Consider the following 21594-nt stretch of genomic DNA (forward strand, 5'->3'; position numbering starts at 1 on the left):
CTGACAGACAATGGAACAATATTTCAGAATAGTTTCTATCTGAGAATTCTATACTCATCTAAAATATCAATCAAGTTTAAGGGCAGAATAAAGACATTTTCAGACATGGATGGACTTAAAAAACTATCTCCATTGTAACTGTACTCAGAAAGCTATAGGAGGATATTCCCCTGTAAAATAAGGGACTACACCAAGAATGAAATTAACACAGGATCCAGAAGGAAAAAAACTCAATACAGGAAAGAAGTTAACTGAACTCCCAGGATGATGGTAAAGCAAGGTCCCAAGAGGACAACTATGGAAGATCCAATAGAACAACCAGTTCCTGTGAGAAAAGGGAGACAAAGCATTCCAGAGGGAGATCTTCACTTGGATGGGTGAGTGAGGAGGGTGGGAGGGGGTGTGAGGAGAAAAAAAGGAGAAAAAAAAAGGAACTGATCTATTATCTGATATGTTGGAAAGATTTCACAGATCTGTTGATGAATTAGGAGTCAGCTAGAGATACACAGAAAACAAAGCAACTGAAAAACGTGAGGCCAGGTTGAACTCCAGTAGGGGAAAATTTGACTAATATATCAAGTAAGATCACAGTTGACTATTTAGTTCATCAGTGAATAATACTTATTTATCATTATACTGTAAATACTGAATTATCCAAAAACCGTGATGTAATTAAGGACGGGGGAAGGGGAAATGGAGTGGGGAGTACTAGAAAGTGGGATTCTTACTTATCACCACAGTAGAAGGACAAACACACTCGACAAGTCAAGAAACTCTGGTATAAACACAGTGTTTAGAGCTATGCAGGAAATAACAGAAACCCAGATTTAAGGGTTGAGAGGATGCCAGAAACCCGGGTTTGATTCCCAGTGCCTGCCCACAAAAAAAAAAAAAAAAAAGAGTTGAGAGGCGTGGAGAGTACTGCCTCTGGCTGTCAAGATGGGGTTAGGGGAGTGATCAAGGAATTTTTTGTTAAATACTTTGCTATTTTAACTTTTAAACCACTGCTTTGATTACAAAAATAATTTTTTAAATTTTAAAACAAGGAAGTCCTGTTTCATGTCCAAAAATTAAAAATCTTCTGGGAAGATAGACACCAGATTGCTGGCAGTAGTTACCCAAATTTGGGAATGGGGAAGGAAGAGAGACTATGGAGGAATGTTTAATAATGAATGTGTGTTGTCTTGGTTATTAAAATGATAATGTATTTTAAGAAATTAATATATTTATTTTATAGTGAAAAAGTAATATAAAATCAAAAGGCAAAGTAGCCAGGGAAAAGCCTGTTGCTGAGAGGGACACCTGGGGTAGAGCTGATGCATACAGAAAACCAAAGCCTTTCAACTCTCTGTGCCCCTGACTACTTTGTTGGGCAGACTCTTCACCTTAAAAAAAGCAGAGATCAGTAAAAAAATAAGACTGTCAAGGAGATTATAAGAGGGTAGGCTAACTGTCCTGAGTTGAGTCTTTTTTAGCTGGAAACACGACTTCAACCTACTCTTAGTTATTACCATTTTCATAAAGATCGTAAGATTAGCAAGGCAACTGGAAAACGGGTCCAAGGACCCTAAATTTTGATGAAGAACAGGTACAGAATGGGATGATGCATGGAAGGAAGTGGATCATGTACTGTACTGGGAAAACGCTAGGCATCTCAAGGCAACACAAAGGCTCCACGTACCTGTCCACAACACCTCTCAAACAGCAGGAAGGGTAGGTGAGAAGGAATTAGAAACAAACCTTCCTGACTCAGGAATACGTCTAGAGTTCGTACTTCCTGTGTGAAAGCTGTTTCTGTGTCACCTCTAGCACGAGGAGGTTTAAATGTTACCTCGATTAATATGCACACCCTTGGGAGACAAAGCATTCGTTTCTCTTGCTGTACAGATGAAGAAATCAAAGGCTTAATTTTGGATTTCCCTGGCTACAAAGTTTGTGATTTTTCTGTTAAATCATATTGGATGATATTAAATGATCATGATTTTAAAAAAGTGTTATACAAAAGAAGCAATAAGTTTAAGATGCTGGGTGGACATTCCTCATGCTTCATCAAACAGGGCAATGTACAGTAGAAATGGGTAGTCAGGAGAAATAGTCTCTTCTTGGGAAGTTGGTCTAGTTTGCTAGCTGCTGGAACGCAATATACCAGAAACAGAATGGCTTTTAATAAGGGGAATTGAATGAGTTTCTAGTTTACAGTTCTAAGGCCGAGGAAATGTCCCAATTACAACAAGTCTATAGAAATGTCCAATCAAAGGCATCAAGGGAAAGATACCTTGGTTCAAGAAGGCCGATGAAGTTCAGGGTTTCTCTCTCAAGTGAGAAGGCACATGGCGAACACAGTCAGGGCTTCTCTCTCGGCTGGAAGGGCACATGGCAAATACGGTGTCATCTGCTAGCTTTCTCTCCTGGCTTCCAGTTTTATGAAGCTCCCCGGGAGGCGTTTTCCTTCTTCATTTCCAAAGGTCGCTGGCTGGTGGACTCTCTGCTTTGTAGTGTTGCTTTCTCTGAATCTCTCTCTTCAAAATGTTTCCTCTTTTATAGGACTTCAGAAACTAATCAAGACCCACTCAAATGGGTGGAGACATGTCGTCACCTAATCCAGCTTAACAACCACTCTTGACTAAATCACATCAACCAGGGAGATGATCTCATTACAGTTTCAAATATATAGTATTGAATAGGGATTATTCTACCTTTATTAAATGGGATTTATATTAAAACATGGCTTTTCTTAGGGGGCATACTTCCTTTCAAACCAGCACATTCCACCCTCTGGACCCTAAAAAAAAGACATGTTTTTCCCATATACAAAATACATTAATTTCATAACAATATCAGAAACCCTTAAACCTTTCAGTAGCAATACAATGAAGTACAAAATTAGGGACAGTATAAAATCTCATCAATTCAGTTGCAGGCATGGTCTGTCCTAAGGCAAAATTCTCTGCATTTGCTCTGGACCTTTGAAAACTCATAACAAGTTATTTGCTGCCAACATACAAAGGAGGAACATTCATAGGATACATATACACATTTCCATAGGGAGGAAGGAACACAGGGATCACCAGACCCATGCAGTTTCGAAAACCTGCAGGGCAAAGTCCATTAGATTTCAAAGTCTGAGAATCATTTACCCTCAGGGCTTTAGAAAGGGCAGTCCCACCCTTTCCAAATGCGTACGCAGAGGCCTGCCTCTCTCCGAATACCACCTTGGAGGATATTGGGGAGACCACCTTTTTCTAGGTTCCACCCTCTCCAAGCTTTGGGGCTGCACCCGGGCTCTCTGCCATCTCTGGAGCACACGCTCAACCCCTCCATGTGGTGGCAGCCAGGCTCTCCCCAAACCCCAAGGAATGTGCTTCACCTTCTCCAAGGCCTGAGGCGGCGTGACTCTTCCACTGCAACCAGGTGGAAGGCCCATTCTCTGCCTTTGGGGCAAACTCACCCTCTCCACAGGCTTGGGTGGGTCCACTCTCCTGGCCCGAGGCTTCCTGACTTCAGAACTCAGCCTCCATGGTTTTGCCTCTGAAGTTGTTTTTCCTCCAATGTGTCCCTTCTCTGAACCCCCCAGTCCAGATGGGCAGCGGCTCTGTTTATACAGGTCCCACAGCACTCACGTCGGCTTTCTATGCAGTAGCCTTGGATCATGCCCATCAGATATAAGGAGTTTCCACAGATCCTTCCTGGATAACTCCATGCCCAATCCTGGCTTTCTCTGAGATGGTTGACTGGTTCCACATTTGTTCAAATCCACACACAGGGCACTATACTCTGGGGTCTCCCTTTCTCTAGGCCCAGGATTTTCTAGGACATCAATTTCTGGTTTCTTTGTACCCAAGAGTTCAGTTTTGAGCTTATCTCTCTCCTGTCGCATTTCACTATAAGCGCAAGGAGAAACCAGGCTGCACGTTCCACATTTAATTTGGAGATCTCCTCTGTTAAATATCCAAGTCCATGGCTTTTAAAATCTGCCTTCCAGCCAAAGCCACTAGTCAATTTTGCCAGATTATCTGCCATTTTAAAACAAGGATCACCTTTCTTCCAGTTTGCAATAACACATGCCTCATTTCTGTCTAAGGCCTCATTAGAGCTACATTCAGAGTCCACATCTCTACCAACACTCTCTTCAAAGCATTCTAGGCCTTCTCTATCAAGCTACTCAACTCTTGAGTATCTTCCCCTTATCCATTTAAAAAGCCATTCCAACATGTTTGGTATTTGCAAACTGCAGCAGCAGCACCCCACTTTCTGGTACCAAAATCTGTTCTAGTTTGCTAGCTGCTGGAATGCAATATACCAGAAACAGAATGGCTTTTAATAGGGGGAATTTAATGAGTTGCTAGTTTACAGTTCTAAGGCCAAGGAAATATCCCAATCACAACAAGTCTATAGAAATGCCCAATCAAAGGCATCCACGGAAAGATACCTTGGTTCAAGAAGGTCGATGAAGTTCAGGGTTTCTCTCTCAAGTGAGAAAGCACATGGTGAACACAGTCAGGGCTTCTCTCTCGGCTGGAAGGGCACATGGCGTCATCTGCTAGCTTTCTCTCCTGGCTTCTGGTTTCATGAAGCTCCCCAGGAGGCGTTTTCCTTCTTCATCTGTTTAAGATGCTGGGTGGACAGTCCTCATATTTCATCAAACAGGGCAATGTACGGTAGAAATGGGTAGTCAGGAGAAATAGTCTCTTCTTGGGAAGTCATTTCACCTGTCACTCTAGTTTTCTTGTCCAGAAGCCCATTTATCTAACATTTTAAGAAGAACTATAATCTAGTCAAAAAAATACTAATAGAATAAATACTTTTGGTTATTTTTAAATGCATTACTTTAATATTCACCTTTTTATTAAATCTACATCTCATTGCACTTGATTTTATTTTTTGCATGGGCAGGCACCGGGAATCAAACCCGAGTCTTCGGCATGGCAGCCGAGAACTCTGCCACTGAGCCACTGTTGCACTGCCTTTATTGCACTGTAAACAGTATCTTTATAAAAAGCTTTCACTTCGAGGTGATGAAAATCTAAAACCTAGCAAGAGGATAGTAAATGACCTTTGAAGCTCTCCTGAACTTACTCTGGAAAGATCAAAGGATTCACTACTGTTCTGTGAAAGGGAAACAAATGTTCCCAATATTTATTCTTCCCCCTGACACTCCCAATTAACTTTTAAGGACAAGTGTCAAAGCTTTGTGGAGCCTGATGCCTGTAAGTGAGCCCTGCACTAAATGTGGGGCATAAATGGCCTCCCATTAAGACAATTTGTGGAGGGTGACGGGAGAGTGGGTTTCAAACAACAGCCTTGCTTAGTACACTAAGTAGTAAAATTCATGACTCTAGGGCTGGGGTGGGGCGAGGGGAGTCTTTTGAAAGCACTGAGTAAGAGGAAAATTACTTAACCCTTTGTTGCTGAAATGACTAGATTTCTCTGGTTCTCAAGAGCAATCGTCAACCACGCTTGTCAAAAAGGATCTGGAAGTCAGTGGCACAGCGAGCTCATGACAAGTGTTAATAAGGGATATTGTTAAGGCCACTGAGGGGGGAGAAAGAGTTCCAGATGATCTGCATACCTTGCTGGCTGTCACAAAGCTGCTCCTCAGTGCTGTCGCAATCAGAGTCCACAAGTATAAAAAAGCTGAGCACAGGATGGAGGGAATCCCTGGGGTAGGCTGCAGACACGTTAAGCAGCATGTCTCAGGGAAAGGCATGTTTTTTGTGTAGAGCCTGGCTTCTGACAGATTTCCAATTGCTGACCGTATCTGATATTCCTAGCTTCAAGTATTCCTCGAGTCCCATCTCCATTCTCCATGTTCTCAGCCTCAGCATTTGGGAGGGGTGTTTTCTTCACTCTCCACTCTGTCCTCAGGGTCCCACTCCTTTTCTCTCCTTTCCCTAGCTGCCTAGGCTTCCTTCTTGCTTGAAGCCCAGTCAAAACATGCGATTGCTATCAGTCCCACGTGATGGGGGAGGTCTGACTGTACAGAAACAATGAGATGATGCCGATTAGAACATCCCAAAATGAGGGATTCTGGGCATTCACCCCATTTTATCCCTTGTTATAACCCCTAACCAGGAAACAGGACTTTTACTTTCAGAGGATGCAGACAAAAAGCTTTAAATATGTTAGTAGGTACAGCTCATCCTTGCTTTTCTCTTTGTTTATGTGTCTCAGGAATGTATATGTATGGGAACAAGTTTCAGATGAGGAATTTTGAAACATTTAGAAACATTTATTTACATAAATGATATGCTAAGTACATACCTATCTTGTCACTGATATTAGGACTTAAACATATCTTCCAGGCCAACAGCCACTTATTGTACATAGTTGAGAGAAATAAATTGGCATTTCTCTAAAATAATGATTCCAAACTTTATTGATTACAACCAAAAGTAAGAAGCTGTTGATACAGCAACCCGGTATATTCACACCAGAAGCACACACATGCAGACAGACAAAGCTAAAACTAAAGTTTCAAGAAAGAGTATTTTTCTTTATAATATGGAACGGACTCCATTCTATTTAATTCCATTCTCTTTTTCCTATGCTGTTCCAACCTCTTTTGTTAACACTGTGGAAATTCTGCATTTCTTCACTACTTTAGATGGTTTCCTCCTCAATCATACTACAGTAGCAATAGTTTGCAAGACTGAACTAAAAAACCCTCCATAGCCAAATGAACACACAGTTTTGAAATCTTGTGGTAGATACGCTGTTTGGAAAAGAATATTTGATTAGCCACATCTAATATATCTTCAAATAATCCTTATCATCATGACCTAGCTTTGAAGAAGAAATAATATGAGTCAATGAGAGGCATTTGCGAGACGGTATAACAGAGGCTGACCCCACGCCACCTACTCTCCCGCCCAATGGAACAGCTCAACCTTCCCTGGATATGCCTGTATTTTCTGGCTTTATGCCTTTATTTCCACCATTTGCTCATCAGAATATCCTTAACCCTCAACTCCCTCGTTTGAAATCCGGCCTACTTCAGTTCTAGACCTCTTTCTTGAAGCCTCCCTAATCATCTAAGCTAGACAAAAATCTCTCCCTGCGCTGAAATCTGTATGACTGAACATCACTCTTGAGAACTTAAAATCCCCCTTGACTTTTCATTTATGTAAATGGTCTGTTAACCCTGATTGATTGTGGGCTTCTTGAGTAAAGATCGTAATTATTTATTTCCATACCCTGCCAACACCCTTGCCTTGACAGGCGATCAGTAACTTTTTATTGGATAAATGAACAGTTTGAACAAGGGTGAAATGGGCATTTATCTAAAACAGAGGAGATAACGGTACCCGAAAGTGACTTAAACACATACTGATTCATGAGTCTAATCAACGGTGGCCTAACTGCGTTGCTCTTTCCAAGTTTCTCTCTTTTGATGTATTCCTTTACAACTTCTTTCCCCTTTATACTCCAAACCACATTCCATCATGTAAAGAAGTGGAATCCTGTTTAGCAGACACAGGTAATGAAAAGTGCCATTGGATGTCTGCTTTTACTGCTATTCCAGGCAAGGGAAGCAGAAATAATAATCTACCTCTTCCTCTAAACCTCTGTCTAACATCTGATTTTGGACATGACTGCCCAGCCTTCTTTGTGTTCTTTCCTTTCTAAGGTCTGCAATAATTTTACGTGTTCTGTGGAGATAATGCCAAAAGAACAGAAATATTCTCTAGTGGGGTGAGTGGCTTCCCTGATGGAAGATGTGGGCCAGAAAGAAATCTAAGGACTAAATCGAGGTGAACCTGACATGTAACCAGTAAAACGAACAAACAGATGCTGTAATCTCTGCTCAAGAAACTTACATGCAATCTCTTAAAACAATTGAGTCTGTTTCTTAAGACCCAGGAAAGAAAAAGACATACCAGGTTTGCCTAAAGGTAGGTAGAAATTTTATAATTGGGGAGGGGGGAGGGGGGAAGGTGGGCTGGAGATAAAAGGGTGTAGATAGCTGTAACTTTGCTAAAGAAATACTGCCACCCTGTGGTGACTGAGAGTTAGAATCTATATCTCGGTCAACAGCTCTCCTTTCTCCTTAGCAATAAACAAGGAAGACCTTTCACTTCCTGTAATTTCAATTTGTTGGCTGTTGCCAGGATAACTAAGAAACGAGGCAAGGAACAGAAAGGCATCAAAGCAAACAAAAGACAACAAAAAGCCGGTCACAGAAGTGAAGCTATCATATTAATTCTAACAAGTAACTGTGGCTGTGCCAAGGGAAATGTAAAAATGAATTTGAAATGAGCTGCCACGGTCCTGAAAAATGATTACTCCAGGTACCAGTGCCTATGAAAGGGCCGTATGATAGCCTCATACATCAAAGAGTACTCGGAAATAGCTTCCCTGTGAATTGGGTGACAAAATGACTTTAAGTCTTATCATGACCACAGTGGGAAGGAAAACCTCATATTTTAAAACCTGTAGTCACTTGCAAGTTAATCATTCTGGCAAATATTTCTCTTTGCAGCTGAATTGTGAAACAGATGAGACAAAAATAAACATAGCATGTAGATATGTCTAGACAAAATTACAGTCACCCCTCAGTAAAAATGGTAGGAACATTCAAAGGCACTGTAGAAATTTTAAAAATTTAAGATTAAGTCAAGTGCCAATGAATGGAGGTTCATTTAGAGCCTCGTTAGAAAGCGACTCTGAGTCTGTAAAGACTAAGGATGGTCTTATTCATATGTTGCAATAATTTGCACTGGGCAGCGGAGCAGGCATTCGATAAATATTTGCTAAATAAACGGAATTAATTGCCAGGCTGAGAGAAGTTTAAATAGAATCAAACAAGTGCTTTAAACCCTCTCTCAAGCATTAAAGAATAAAGCTGGAAGAGTACACTGAGTTCATCCAGACCCAATCTCTTCTGACCAAACTGCAATGTTCAAAGGTTAAAAGACTCTCAAAAACCCACAAAGCGTTTTTAGTGGAGCCAAGACTAGAACTCAGTTTTCTCAACCTTTAGTCCCCGGCCCTTTATTTCCTTGTCTTGTTGTGTTGGACTGTTTATGCCTGCTGTGAAACCCCTTAACTGAGAAATATTTCTGCAAACTCACAGGATGTCTACAGAATATTCTGCCTATAAATTTTGTGTTATTTCCTCCCAAGTGATATTAAATTGAGGGCAATTTCAAAATTAGAGTTCTTATTATATGAGAATTTAGCTGTCTTCCCTGAGGATATTTTTCATAAATGGGCAGGAGGAGGGAATTTAACCACGTTGCTCAGACCTGAGGTGCAGGGACAGTATGATTACTGAAAGGTGATAATTCACTCATACATGCTGGCATGAGGTAAAAGGCTTCAGGGTAAGATATGAAAAGACACATTTTAGCATTCACTTTTATGGTAGTCTAACCTGATAGGTAATGACATTTTCTTCTGTTTAAGATGATAAATGGTCTCTTTGAAAAATAATCAGTCATACTCACTTTTTTTTCCATCTCCAGATCGGTTTATTATCAAGGTTTGCCAACAGAAAGAAGGGCTTTCCTTGAAGAAAAGCACATTAAACAATTCACTTTGACACCTGTTGCTTTAAAGGCATCTTCCAAAATTTCAATTATAACGCCCATGCTCTTAGTGTTAGTCATTCAAACTCATCCTTGGTACTTTGCAACAACTTTAAAATATTCTAGATTTTCATGAGCACCCAGAATGGTGCTCTGGGCACGGAGAGGTCAGTGACCCCACTGCCTTCTGAAGGATGAGGGCAAAGACTTACACGTGTCTCTTTAGTTAAAGAGCAGATAACCTTTCATATATTAAAGGATGCCTAAAATCAAATAGATCCAAATTTAGCTATATAAAAATAATCTAATTCCTAGAGATTCTCAGTGTGGTAGATTCAGGTGTCAACTTGGCCAGGTGAAGGCACCTAGTGTTGCCTTCACAGGTTGTTGTGGACATGAGCCAATGGTACGTGAACCTCACCTGCTGCTGATTACATCTGCAGTCGGCTAGGAGGCATGCCTGCTACAATGAATGATGTTTGATTTAATTGGCTGGTGCTTAAATGAGAGAGCTCAATTTAGCACAGCCCAAGCAGCTCAGCATACCTCATCTCAGCACTTGCAGCTCAGCCCAGGTCTTTAGCGATGCAGAAAGGAATCACCCTGGGGAAAGCTGTTGGAACCCAGAGGCCTGGGGAGAAGGCCAGCAGAGATCACCCTGAGCCTTGCCACATAAGAAAGAACCTCAGATGAAAGTTAGCTGCCTTTCCTCTGAAGAACTAACAAAATAAATCCCCTTTTATTAAAAGCCAATCCATCTCTGGTGTATTGCATTCCGGCAGCTAGCAAACTAGAACACTCAGGCATGTGTTGACATAAATGGGGTGACAGGGAGAGGTGCTACAATCTTATAATTCAAGGCAAAACTCATGCTGTAAGTGAAACTACTCTTTGCCCTATAGAGAACTATAGAAATACCAATTTCGTGTCTATCTGATGATCGTGCTTATGCTTCTTTAGCACTCTTCCTAAAACCATTATTGCGAAACACAAACAAAAGAAAAGGCATTGGATATCTTTCTTTGAAAAACTAATATAAATAAAGTTAAAGAGACAGTGGGATATTTATCAATATTAAATTACTTTGTCTATTTACTAAGTGCAGAAACAATTTCCTGATTTGAAACAGTAAAAGAAAGTCTCCCAGAACACTCCTGTCATGATGGTATCCTTAAAATCGCTTCCTCTTCTTTGTGTACCAGGATTGGCTTTTGTTCTAGTTTGCTAGCTGCTGGAATGCAACATACCAGAAACAGAAAGGCTTTTAAAAGGAGGAATTTAATAAGTTGCTAGTTTACAGTTCTAAGGCCGAGAAAATGTCCCAACTAAAACAAGTCTATAGAAACGTCCAATCAAAGGTATCCAGGGAAAGATACCTTGGTTCAAGAAGGCCGATGAAATTCAGGGTCTCTCTCTCATCTGAGAAGGCACAAGGTGAACGCAGTCACGGTTTCTCTCTCAGCTGGAAAGGCACATGGCGAACACGGCGTCTGCTAGCTTTCTCCCCTGGCTTCCTGTTTCATGAAGCTCCCCGGAAGACGTTTTCCTTCTTCATCTCCAAAGGTCGCTGGCTTGTGGGCTCTTGTGGCTATGTCATTCTTCTCTGGTTCTCTCTGAATCTCCATTCTCCAAAATGTTTCCTCTTTTATAGGACTCCAATAAACCAATCAAGACCCACCCAAATGGGTGGAGACATGTCGTCACCTAATCCAATTTAACAAGCACTCTTGACTAAATCACATCATCCAGGGAGATGACCTGATTACAGTTTCAAACATACACTATTGAATAGGGATTATTTCACCTTTATGAAATGAGATGTTGATTAAAACATGGCTTTTCTAGGGGGCATACTTCCTTTCAAACCAGCACAGCTTTACATGCCAAGGTCGAGAAAAAAAATTCTCTTAAAAAGCAAACCGTTCTCTGTGCGAGCCCTGATGAGTGGAGGAAGTGTGCCACAATGTACTGAGAAATAACACTGGAGGAGCGTGGAGAGGTCACATTAGAGTGGGGCTTTGAAGGCCCTTTGATTTAGCCTCAGTTTGCCAAGGTAACCTCTGCCTAGAATCTCTTTGCTGGCAAACACCTACCCATTACTAGGTGTCAGCTGAGGCACACCTTCTCCAGGACTGGATCCCTCCCAAATGGGGTTAGGTACCTTTTCTTTTTGTTCCCAGAGCGCCCATCCTCACTGCTAGGGAAATGCTTTATTGCCATATTGCACTGTAACTGCCCACTTACTTTAATATCCCCTCCACTGGGCTGGGAGCTCACTATCTTGCTCGCCAGAGTATCCCAAACATTTAGAACAGTCCCTGGTACACTCAATAAATGGATGTCTTATATACATATATTATCTCACTGAACATTCGAAGCAAGTTTCCAAGTCATAATAGATATTTTACTTTAATGATCCCAATGCAAACAGCAAAAAAGCATTACTGAGCTGCAGATGCCCTCGTTCTGCCATAACCACACCCAGGCTTGGATATATTAGAGAGCCCTGATGGCAGATACAACCAATGTGGTCTTGATCAGTTGGCATGTTATGGCCAGTAAGTGACACTTTCTGTTCTATAAGTGTCCTGCACAGGATTTCAGGTGAACAGGGGACAGTAGGAGTTGATAACAAGGAAAGACCATTCCAAGACATTCTAAGTAGGCAAATTAGAAGACTAAACTTCAGGGTACTTTTCAGCCTGAGCAGAAACCACATGTATGGTTGTGGGATTCTGAAAAGCTGAAACTGCACAGTATCCTGACTTGAAGTTCAGTCTGCCCCTAAGGCAGAGACTATCCATCATTCTTCCAAATGGGTTTCTCCCCTTTTCCTAAAACAATAAAAATGTAGCCAGCAAAAATGACTTACCAGTTATACTACATGACCAAGTTACATGTGGCCATCAGACTAAATTCTTGAAAAGAGACTACGAACAAAGTGATGGGTGGCGTTTCTATGCCTGTGATGTAAAACATCAGGCATCCCTCCACCATGCCTTCCTCTGCTTTCCGCTTACAGGAATCTGGACGTGGCAGCCACCTGGCTCCAACCACCCACATGACAACAATGTCCTAGGAATGGCTGAACGATGACTTGAAGGTCTGCTCTGCTGAACTGGACTGCTTCCTTAAAAGAGAAATCAACGTCTGCATTTTTAAGCCACTGTACTTTCAACAGGAGCTTTTGTTACAGCAGCTAAACTTCACCCTAACATAATCTCTGAGGAAGAATGTGAATTAGGAAAGAAATGGTGGCCTCATTTCCCCTTCACATTTCTGGGCTTCCAATGTTCTTATCTGTAAAATGAGAAGGGTAACTAAAATCCTTTTTGGCTTTAAATGCTATGATTCATTGCTATTCTTGTTCCCAGAGGACCTATCCAATCCCACCCTAATCAGCACTCTCAGTTCCCTCAAGTTTACTTTCACTGTCCCTTATCAAAGCCTGCTCCATAGCTTTCATTTACACTGATAACAGCTCACTATCTCTACTTGGAGCTTTTGCCATTTACCAGGGATCAAAGCCTTAAATTAAAGGATTGAGTTCACATTTGAAAGTTCAGGTACCAAGCTGAGTTTATGAGATTTTGGAAAGGCAAAGACTTCCCATGAAATTATTCCAGTGAAATGGAACCTTCAACTTAAGCCCTATTTGGATTAAAACATCAACAAGTTGAAAATTTGTTATAACTGTTTTCTAACAGACCAGAATCTATCCCCAAGAGCACCACAAAGAATGGCTCTCCCTGTCTTTTTTTTTTTTTTTTAAACCAGCAAAGGAACCATCTTCAAGGATGATCATGATAGTCATTTCTCTCACTTCTGGCTATTCCTCTAGCTACTCTTCACTAGAACTACAAACACTTACCATCTTTCTACCAGGTTTACAATCCCTCCCCAGATTTCTACCATTACTCCCACACCCACTAAGTCACCCGCCTACATCCCTAGCTCATAAATACTTCCTATTAGGAAGAGAAATGCTAATATGACTTTCACACATATATCTACGAAAAAGCCCAGTATTTGCTCTTACCGGTTCAAGTTTCCAATTCTTTCCAGTATAGAAAATACCCACTATAAAAATTTCTACCACTACTATCAAGCCATCAGATACCACCATAGAGCTCCCACTATTTCTTGATTATTAACTTGTATAACAAATACCTACGGGCATATCAATAATTCCTTCGGCTTTCAACAGTCCGCTATCTAGTTTCTATAACATTGAAAGCCCTTCTTTGGTTTCTCCCACCAAGGAACTTAAACTCCTCTCCAACACATAGCTATTAGCATACACATTCCAACTGCTTTCACACTTTTTTTCGAAGCCCCGCTAAATCCAAATATGTCACAAAAACCAAAAGTAAAATTCTAAAAGATACAAATACCAATCACCCCCATGATATCATTCTTTATTACCCACTTAGCCAAGTATATTATATACCTTTAAGCCAAGTCACATAAAACTTTACCTGGGAGCCTCAAGTACAAAGGATTATTTCCCACCAGCTATGGGGCCATCCTTAATTCACTGGATGCTATACCATGCAAGAAATTTACCTGCAATTGCTTTCAAAGTTTTATTTTCACTCCTGTTCATTCTTTTCTTAAATTGTCCTTTCTTATAATATAGGTTGCATGTGTTTTTTACATGATTTTCCTTAAGGTTACTCAGCACAGAAATCAACATATAAGGGTTAATGCAACAATTAAGTTAAAAGCCCTGAACACATTAATGCAATACTTAAAAAGTAGATGTATATTTGGATGGTACAAATGATATGTACAACAACTCTGTGTTTTAATGCTTACTAAATATCAAGGTACTAACTTCTAAACTAAATTAATTGCTAGCATTCATAATGAAATAGTACTATATGCACATGGTAAAAAAAATTTCAGCATCAAAAAATATAGAAAAAACCTTCCATTCTAGACCAATGTCACCCTCCCATTTACTCTTACCCCATTTCAGAAAAATTTTCATTTATATACAGACATATAATACATATTTATGTGTAATTTTTAGATAAATGGAAGCACAGTATATGCACTGACACCTTGCTTTTTTTTCACTTAAAAGATTGCTTTTGAGATTGTTCTCTATCAGCAAATGTTGATCCCTTTTTTTTTTTAAAGAGCTTGAATAATTTTCCAATCAGTCCTCTAGATGTTTAGTTTTTCCCCTGGTGTCTCCCATCTCTCCACATAAGTTTTTGTAAAGATGTATTCAAATAAGTAGAACTGCTGAGGCAAAGTACGTGCATATTTAACATTCTGAAAGATTTCCAGGATTGTTCTCAAAAGAGATTGCTGTATGTTTAATTTAAAATGCAAACCTTGTTTGTAAAGAGTTAATAATAGCCCATTAAAATAAATATGCAGATAAAAATACATAAACGGACTCAACAGAATGTCCTTAGGCTCTAAAACAATTTGGACATGTATAAAAGCCTCTAAAGTTACACTTTCTTGGTAGACTTCTGTAGACCCATGTGAATGAAAATCAACACGTCAGATTTCATACATTAATATTATCAATATTAAATGGCATTCAAAACAATATAATGTAAATACTGATCATTAATACTGATCTGAACCTAATGTTATTATGTACAGTGCAAAAAGAAGAGAAGAAAAAAAAAAACCAAACCTTATAGCTCTCTGTGGGGACCCAGGACCCCCCTCCATACTAAAAGCAGGTCATTGCACGTAGCCACCCACATGGCCAGGACAGATACAAAAGTCATCAGACCTCCTCAGGAGGAAAGAATGTACAAATGGTATTGGAAAAAAGGCATTGAAACTCTCCTCCCTTGATCACTGCTGATAACAAACTTTCAAACCCCTGTGTCACGAGACCCCAGCTGAAACTCTGTCCTCACAGCCTATGAAATTTCTTTGTCCTAGACCCTTACAAACCGCTCTCTGGACTCCCAGCTTTGCGGGTGCTGACTTCCATTTCCTTGGGAAGAAACTTCTCCTGCCCATAAGTCCTAATTAAAATTCACATCTAACTCCCGGCCAGATGTGTCCTCTGGTCTTCGGGCTGCCCTGACCCCAGGCCCTCCAACAGCTGGGTTTGAATGCTTTCCAGTATCTTTAAACATTTTAGTAATTACTATATTTTGAATTTTTAATTAATAATTAGAAAACAATTGGATGTTAAATGAAAACGAAAAAGCCAAAATCTTTTTCTATAGTTTTCATAAATTTGAGCATATCAAAATTGATATATGATCTTCTCATAAGGCATTTCTCAGAAAACAAAATGGGATAATCCCTTGTCAAAGAGAGTTCCGAGATAACACATTTTTCTACTTATTTGTCAACCATTTAAAAACCCAAGTTCAGTTTGGATCCCTTAATCAACAACTGCAAAATGCAGCTATAATTACAACGTCCCTTCCTGCAGACCATGTGGGCAAGTTTAAGGAAGGGTGCAGAGACTGCATCAATTTATGATCCTCTCCCCCTTCAATAGGGGACCTAGGATAACTTCTGAAAAGGCCAGACCATAAAACAGACGTTTTCGTTAATCTTTGGAAGAATAAAACAAAGGAAATGCTAATGCCAGAGAAACAGGGGCTTGGTTGGGAAATTTTAAAAATCTTTGAGCTTTACAAAGCTCAAGGCTGCAGCCATTTTTTATCGATTAAGGTAATCTGTGAAAAGGAGCATCGCTTTGCCTTCTGGAATGATCATTTGCTGTGATATTAATGTTATATGTGCAAAGCCATTTAAATAGTCCCCCTCCCCCAACCTCTGTTTCCTGTGAAAAAATAACTGCTGTATTTTTCATGAAGGTAACTTCGGTGAGGGATTACTACACTGGGATAGATCAAATGTGAAGAGATATCATTTACATTCATTATGAGGGTAAATAAAAACTGTTACTCTGAACATTACTGAGCTGTACAAACACAGAGTCGAATATGTCCTGTCTGGTAGGATGATTCTGTAAACAGACAGACATGGAGCGAGAGGCAAAGCACAGTGGTAATGCAGAGGCAATTTACTTAGGGAAAAGACAGGTGAGAAAGTGTGTGTGAAAATCTGTAAATGATTAGCAGCCTTGAGCATTGCAAGCTGCTCTGGGAAGCTCTATATAAATATTCCACATAAGTGCTATTTTTGTATTTTCTGCAATACATTGCTATAAAATAGGCATATTTTGTTAGTAACTGTTTTAATTGCAGGGTTATGTATTATTGGTGCTGTGTAGTACCAATAGTAGTGAAAGTTGCAAAAAGTTTTTAAAAAGTTTAAAAAATGGTTAGCTGGTGCGCAGATTTTATCCAATGCCATGAGAAAGGGTTGAAAGGAATTTCCACTCATTTTATGGTTGAAAAACAAATGCCACGCTATGGCCCAAACCAAGAACGTAAGATGAAGTCAGGAAAATTCCAGGCTTTCAGTGCTAAGGACTCAATTTTACATATTAGAGAGATGGAAGAACCCGGAGGATCATTTGTTCAGATTTAATTCAATCTTTTAAAGATCAGGAGACCGAGACTTGGATATCATTAAGTGATTTTCCAAGTTTAACAGATAAGCTAGTGGAACTTTGTTTTCCTAAACTGTAGTCCAAGGATCGTTTTCCAAGCACGATATGCTCCCACATTTATAATTACCATTATTTGTGGGTAAAACTATGCTGACCTGGGCTGTAACCTACTCTTTGATTCCCTGGAAAGACTTGTTAATTAAGCAGTGGCAACCTGGGAAATCAGCTTAAAAGCCACATTAGGAATAAAAAACCCTGGCCTCTAGGGCTAGCTTCATCAGTAACAAGCTGTAGGACTTTGGACAAGCCACTAAATCTCACTGGGTCTCAGTTTCCTCTCCCGTCTTAAAAAGATGGTTGAAATAGTTTGGACACTCACTTTCATTGCTAACATTCCATCAGTGTGATTAGTTTGTCTAAACTAACACAAATACTGTACTTTTGTGAAGAAACGAGTCAGGACAACTTGGGAATTCACCTTCAGCTTCATGCAAATATTTCAGGCTGCAGTAGGGCACCACCTAGTGGACACATGGCTGAGTTGAACAGTCTAGAGTACGGAAACCTTCGGGTGTACACAAGTGCTGGAAATAATATTCATTTATTAAAAAACAACAACAACAAAACCAAAAGGCTGGAAGGACATGGACAGGTCATAGTGCCCATTCTCCTTGACTTCAGGATGGGCTCCCAAATAACTATCATCAACATATGAGGATCTATTTCCTTATTACTAATGTGAGTGCTACTGGTATGCTAGAAAAATAATGCCTTCAAAAAATGGCTAGCACTGTGAGGTGGCAAATGAATTCTGTTTTTAGAGGAGGAAAGACTATTTCCTTAAAAATTGTATCTTCCCCTCATTCTTTTGAGTGGTTTACAGTTTATATATAACACATGGCTAGTTGATAAAATACATACTGGAAAGAGTGAATTGTTCTTGGGAACAGTTGAAAAATCTTCAAAAGGGAAATGTGTACCCTTAAGAACCCAGGAGAAAGAAAATAAACACCTTTATCCCTTGAGATTTTCGACTGATAAATTATGCACATTTGATGGGACTTAAATTGTTTCTGATTTTCTTTGAGTTTGACTCAGAAGCAGAAATATGCTTAACATGAAAAAACGTTCACTGAGTTCCAGGCTGGGCTCAGCGCCAGAGGCAGATGAGACAATGTTCAGATGCCTGGAGCACCGGCTATGCGGCTTTGCCACGGTAAAGTGCAGCCAAAGTGCGGGTGTCAACTAGTGACAGCTAGAGCTGCATGTGCCTGTGGGGAAAGGGCTGGCTATGAAGAATCGCTGGCTCTGAGAGAATGCCCTTCGCTCTTGTTTCCCACAAGGTGGCTGCCTGGTGGCCTTTCTGGAGACTACAAAAGATACGGTTGTCTTTTGCAAAACTTATGCATGAATTTTAGGTTTTCAGCGAGCACTTTCCAATGCCTTTCCCTCCACTCTCTGCTTTTGCTCTTCCTTTGGAAAGAGGTACTGGACAACCTAATTTACCCTAATATGCAAGGGTGTCGGGGAGGACTTGATGCTTATTGGCATTTTAATAGGGTCTGTCATCACCCAAAAGCATGCACCCCTTAACTTCAAAATTCTTGATGTCAATGCGCTGGCAAAGGGGAAGTACTGGGGGTAGGGAATAATGGCCTCTGAGTTCCTCTAAAGTAGGGCTTCTCAGCCTCGGCACTAGTGACATTTTGGGCCTTATAATTCTTTGTGGCAGCGACTGCCTTGTGCATTGTAGGAAGCTGCAGCATCCCTGGCCTCTACCCACTAGATGCTGGCAGCATTCCTCCAACAATGACAACCAAACACGTCTCCAGACATTACTGGCAAATATCTCCTGGGATTATGGTGCCCATCTGGCTTGTGTACCACTGCTCTCCAGCATTCCATACACGTGGGTCAGTTGCTCTGCCGATAGGTAAGCTGTTCTCACCAAGAAGTTTATAATCTCAGGAAGGAATTCAGATCTGCAATGAAACTATTAGAAGACAGTACGAGCCAGGATATAAGATAAAGTGCACAAAAGTGCAAATGATATGAGCAACTCTTGTCAGATTTCTACAAGTTCCCAGTGCAATGTGATAAAATAAGAAGTGATATATAAAAAGCAATTTCGTTTTTAAAGATAAAGATGCTTAGAAGACAATTTCAACTGGCCTGTTTTAACAGGATTTCATATGCAAAACTTTTCACCATCTTTATGTCTTTATATCCTCTCACTTTATCGATCCCGACACTTTATCAAGACTTAAATATCAGGGAATTGCCCTAATCCTTCAAATGTAGGAATTTATAGAGTTTCATGCTTTGGGGTTGTAGCTTTTATGGTCTGAAACTCAAGTAAGTAGTACACTTCCAAAAAGGAATATTTTTAGACTTCTGGATTAGGAATCATCATCTTCACAATTATTATAATTACTTTTTCCATGTGTCATTTTACTGTGTCAGGGACTGTCCTAAATACTTTACATCTATTAACTCATCAAATCCTTAACAATAATTCCAACAACCCTCTGAAGTAAGTACCATTGTTATCACTATTTACAGCTGAATAAACTGAGGCCCTGAGAATTTCCCTATTGCCAAAGAGCTAGAAATTGGCTGGTCTGGGATTTGAATCCACTGAGTCTGGCTGCAGTGTGAACTTTAATGTGCAAAGCTGACTCTTTAGAATTCAAAGCACTTCTAACTAAAACTGCTAATGGGAAGCTAACTTTGATTAATCCTGGATAGAGCTTTCAGGCCTCAATTTCCTCAACTGTAACAGGGAATTGAACTAGATGATCTGACAAATTTCCCTCCCGTGCCTAGCTCAGGACAGATGCTCAACAAATATTCACTTAGTCTTGGAATTTTCTGCCATGAAACATTCAACTCAGAGGTGAGAGCATCCCCACTTCACCTTAGTATTTGAGAAACGTGCTGTGGAGAAAACATGGGCTTGGAACTAGAAGACATGGGTTCAAAGGTTTCCCCTTCCCCGCCCCACGATCCACATAGCACATCCTTAGTTACACTGTAAGTTATTGGCAAATAAAATACTTTTTCTTTGATGCATCCCTTTATTTTGAGAAATGTTTTCTGAAGTAATGTCCTCTCCTTTGACTTTAGATTAAGAAATTAGCTCTTCTATAGTTTCTACTTCAATATAGCTAAACCTCTTCCTAAACCTACGTGGTGGATTTTGAAGGCTGTGGGGGACTTAATTTATCGGTACTATTGGATGGGGATACTGGAGATGCTCCGATCACTCTGAAACCCCTGGCATTGGCATCGTAAAGACTTCTCCCCGAGTAACATTACTGTATGGGTCTAATAATGTTCTAAGTGGAGTCTGTGACTTGACAGTAAATTCTTAATAAGCTGACTCTGATAACAGTCTCTGCCATTCTACACAAATTGAAATAAGATGGCAAAAAAGTGAAGAGGTGATATGCACACTAATAAAACAAAGTCTTGTGTGCCCCAGGAGGCAGAGTGAAGAAAGCTTCTGCTCCTTGAGTCCCTCTGGACAGGCACCCTAAATTAAACAGCAAAAGCAAATATTATAAGAACAAACTGGCTGAACAACATAGGAAGAGGCACAATTGCTAGAGGAAAGAAATGGAAATTGCAAATTCCTCTCAGCATTCATACCTCTGTCTCAAGCTGAAAGATTAGATACGAATGTATGTGTTTCTTATCTACACAGACCATGATACCCACTTAATAAAAGAACACAGATTCCAAGTAGAATTATCCTTTTCTTTTAGTATAAAAAATAAAGAAACAGAATCTTAATGGAAATTGTGCATTTGTGTAGAGAAACAGGAACAAGTACTAGTTTCAAGATAATGGATATGGGTTAATGGGACAGAATAATCAGCAAAATGATTGACACAATTTGAGAAATTTCAAGTTAGTTTTGGAATTTGGCATGTGGTCTGAAATATTAAGAACCTCTAAATTAATTTTACTGTTAAAGTTGTAGGTATCACTCAAGAATTAGTTTACAGTTTATCTTGTTTCTAAAATGGCATCCTCTGAAGATGAGAGGAAGACAATATCCAATCATGAACATTCACTGACTGTCTAACAATGAACAGAATAATTTTTACCCAATTAGAATTTAGTTCATTTATAATGTGCCCAGTGCCTAGAGGATTTGTGGAAAGGCAGGTAAACATTTGTTTCACTTCCCATTCCAAGACCCAAAAAAGAGAATTTCAACCGAAACCAGAGACTAGAGCCTGCTAGACTCAAAAACAGGGAACTTATTATCAGTGTCAACAAAAAGGCCTTTGTCAGAAAAGATCCTGCTTGCCCTGGGGTTTTTCATTACTGTCTTTCCCTTTGGAAGCAGCTCTACTTGTACGTGAGCTAGCATCTGAAATTCCAACCCATGAATGGGCGATGGCTCAGACTGCCCTAAATTGCAGCTCCAACATTTTAGGAGTCTTTCCTTTTAGGACAAGTCCCAGAACAAGATTTCAGGTCTTCGTACTCAGGAGGAGAGGAACCAGACAGCACAAACCACTGGTCATTCTGTGTATGCTAAAT

General features: G+C 40.1%; 1 protein-coding gene and 1 long non-coding RNA gene across 4 annotated transcripts in view; one reads left to right on the top strand and one right to left on the bottom strand.

The window, feature by feature from the left end:
• GNAQ (G protein subunit alpha q) overlaps positions 1 to 21594 on the bottom strand; it is a 326720-nt gene that overhangs the window by 30262 nt on the left and 274864 nt on the right. The gene's annotated exons all lie outside the window — the stretch shown is intronic.
• On the top strand, positions 22 to 13110 carry LOC143673672 (uncharacterized). Its single transcript, XR_013170506.1, has 3 exons — positions 22 to 377; positions 7628 to 7892; positions 12550 to 13110. It is a non-coding gene; the product is annotated as an uncharacterized LOC143673672 (long non-coding RNA).

This window comes from Tamandua tetradactyla, chromosome 2 (assembly GCF_023851605.1).
Source record: "Tamandua tetradactyla isolate mTamTet1 chromosome 2, mTamTet1.pri, whole genome shotgun sequence".
Lineage (NCBI taxonomy): Eukaryota > Metazoa > Chordata > Mammalia > Pilosa > Myrmecophagidae > Tamandua > Tamandua tetradactyla.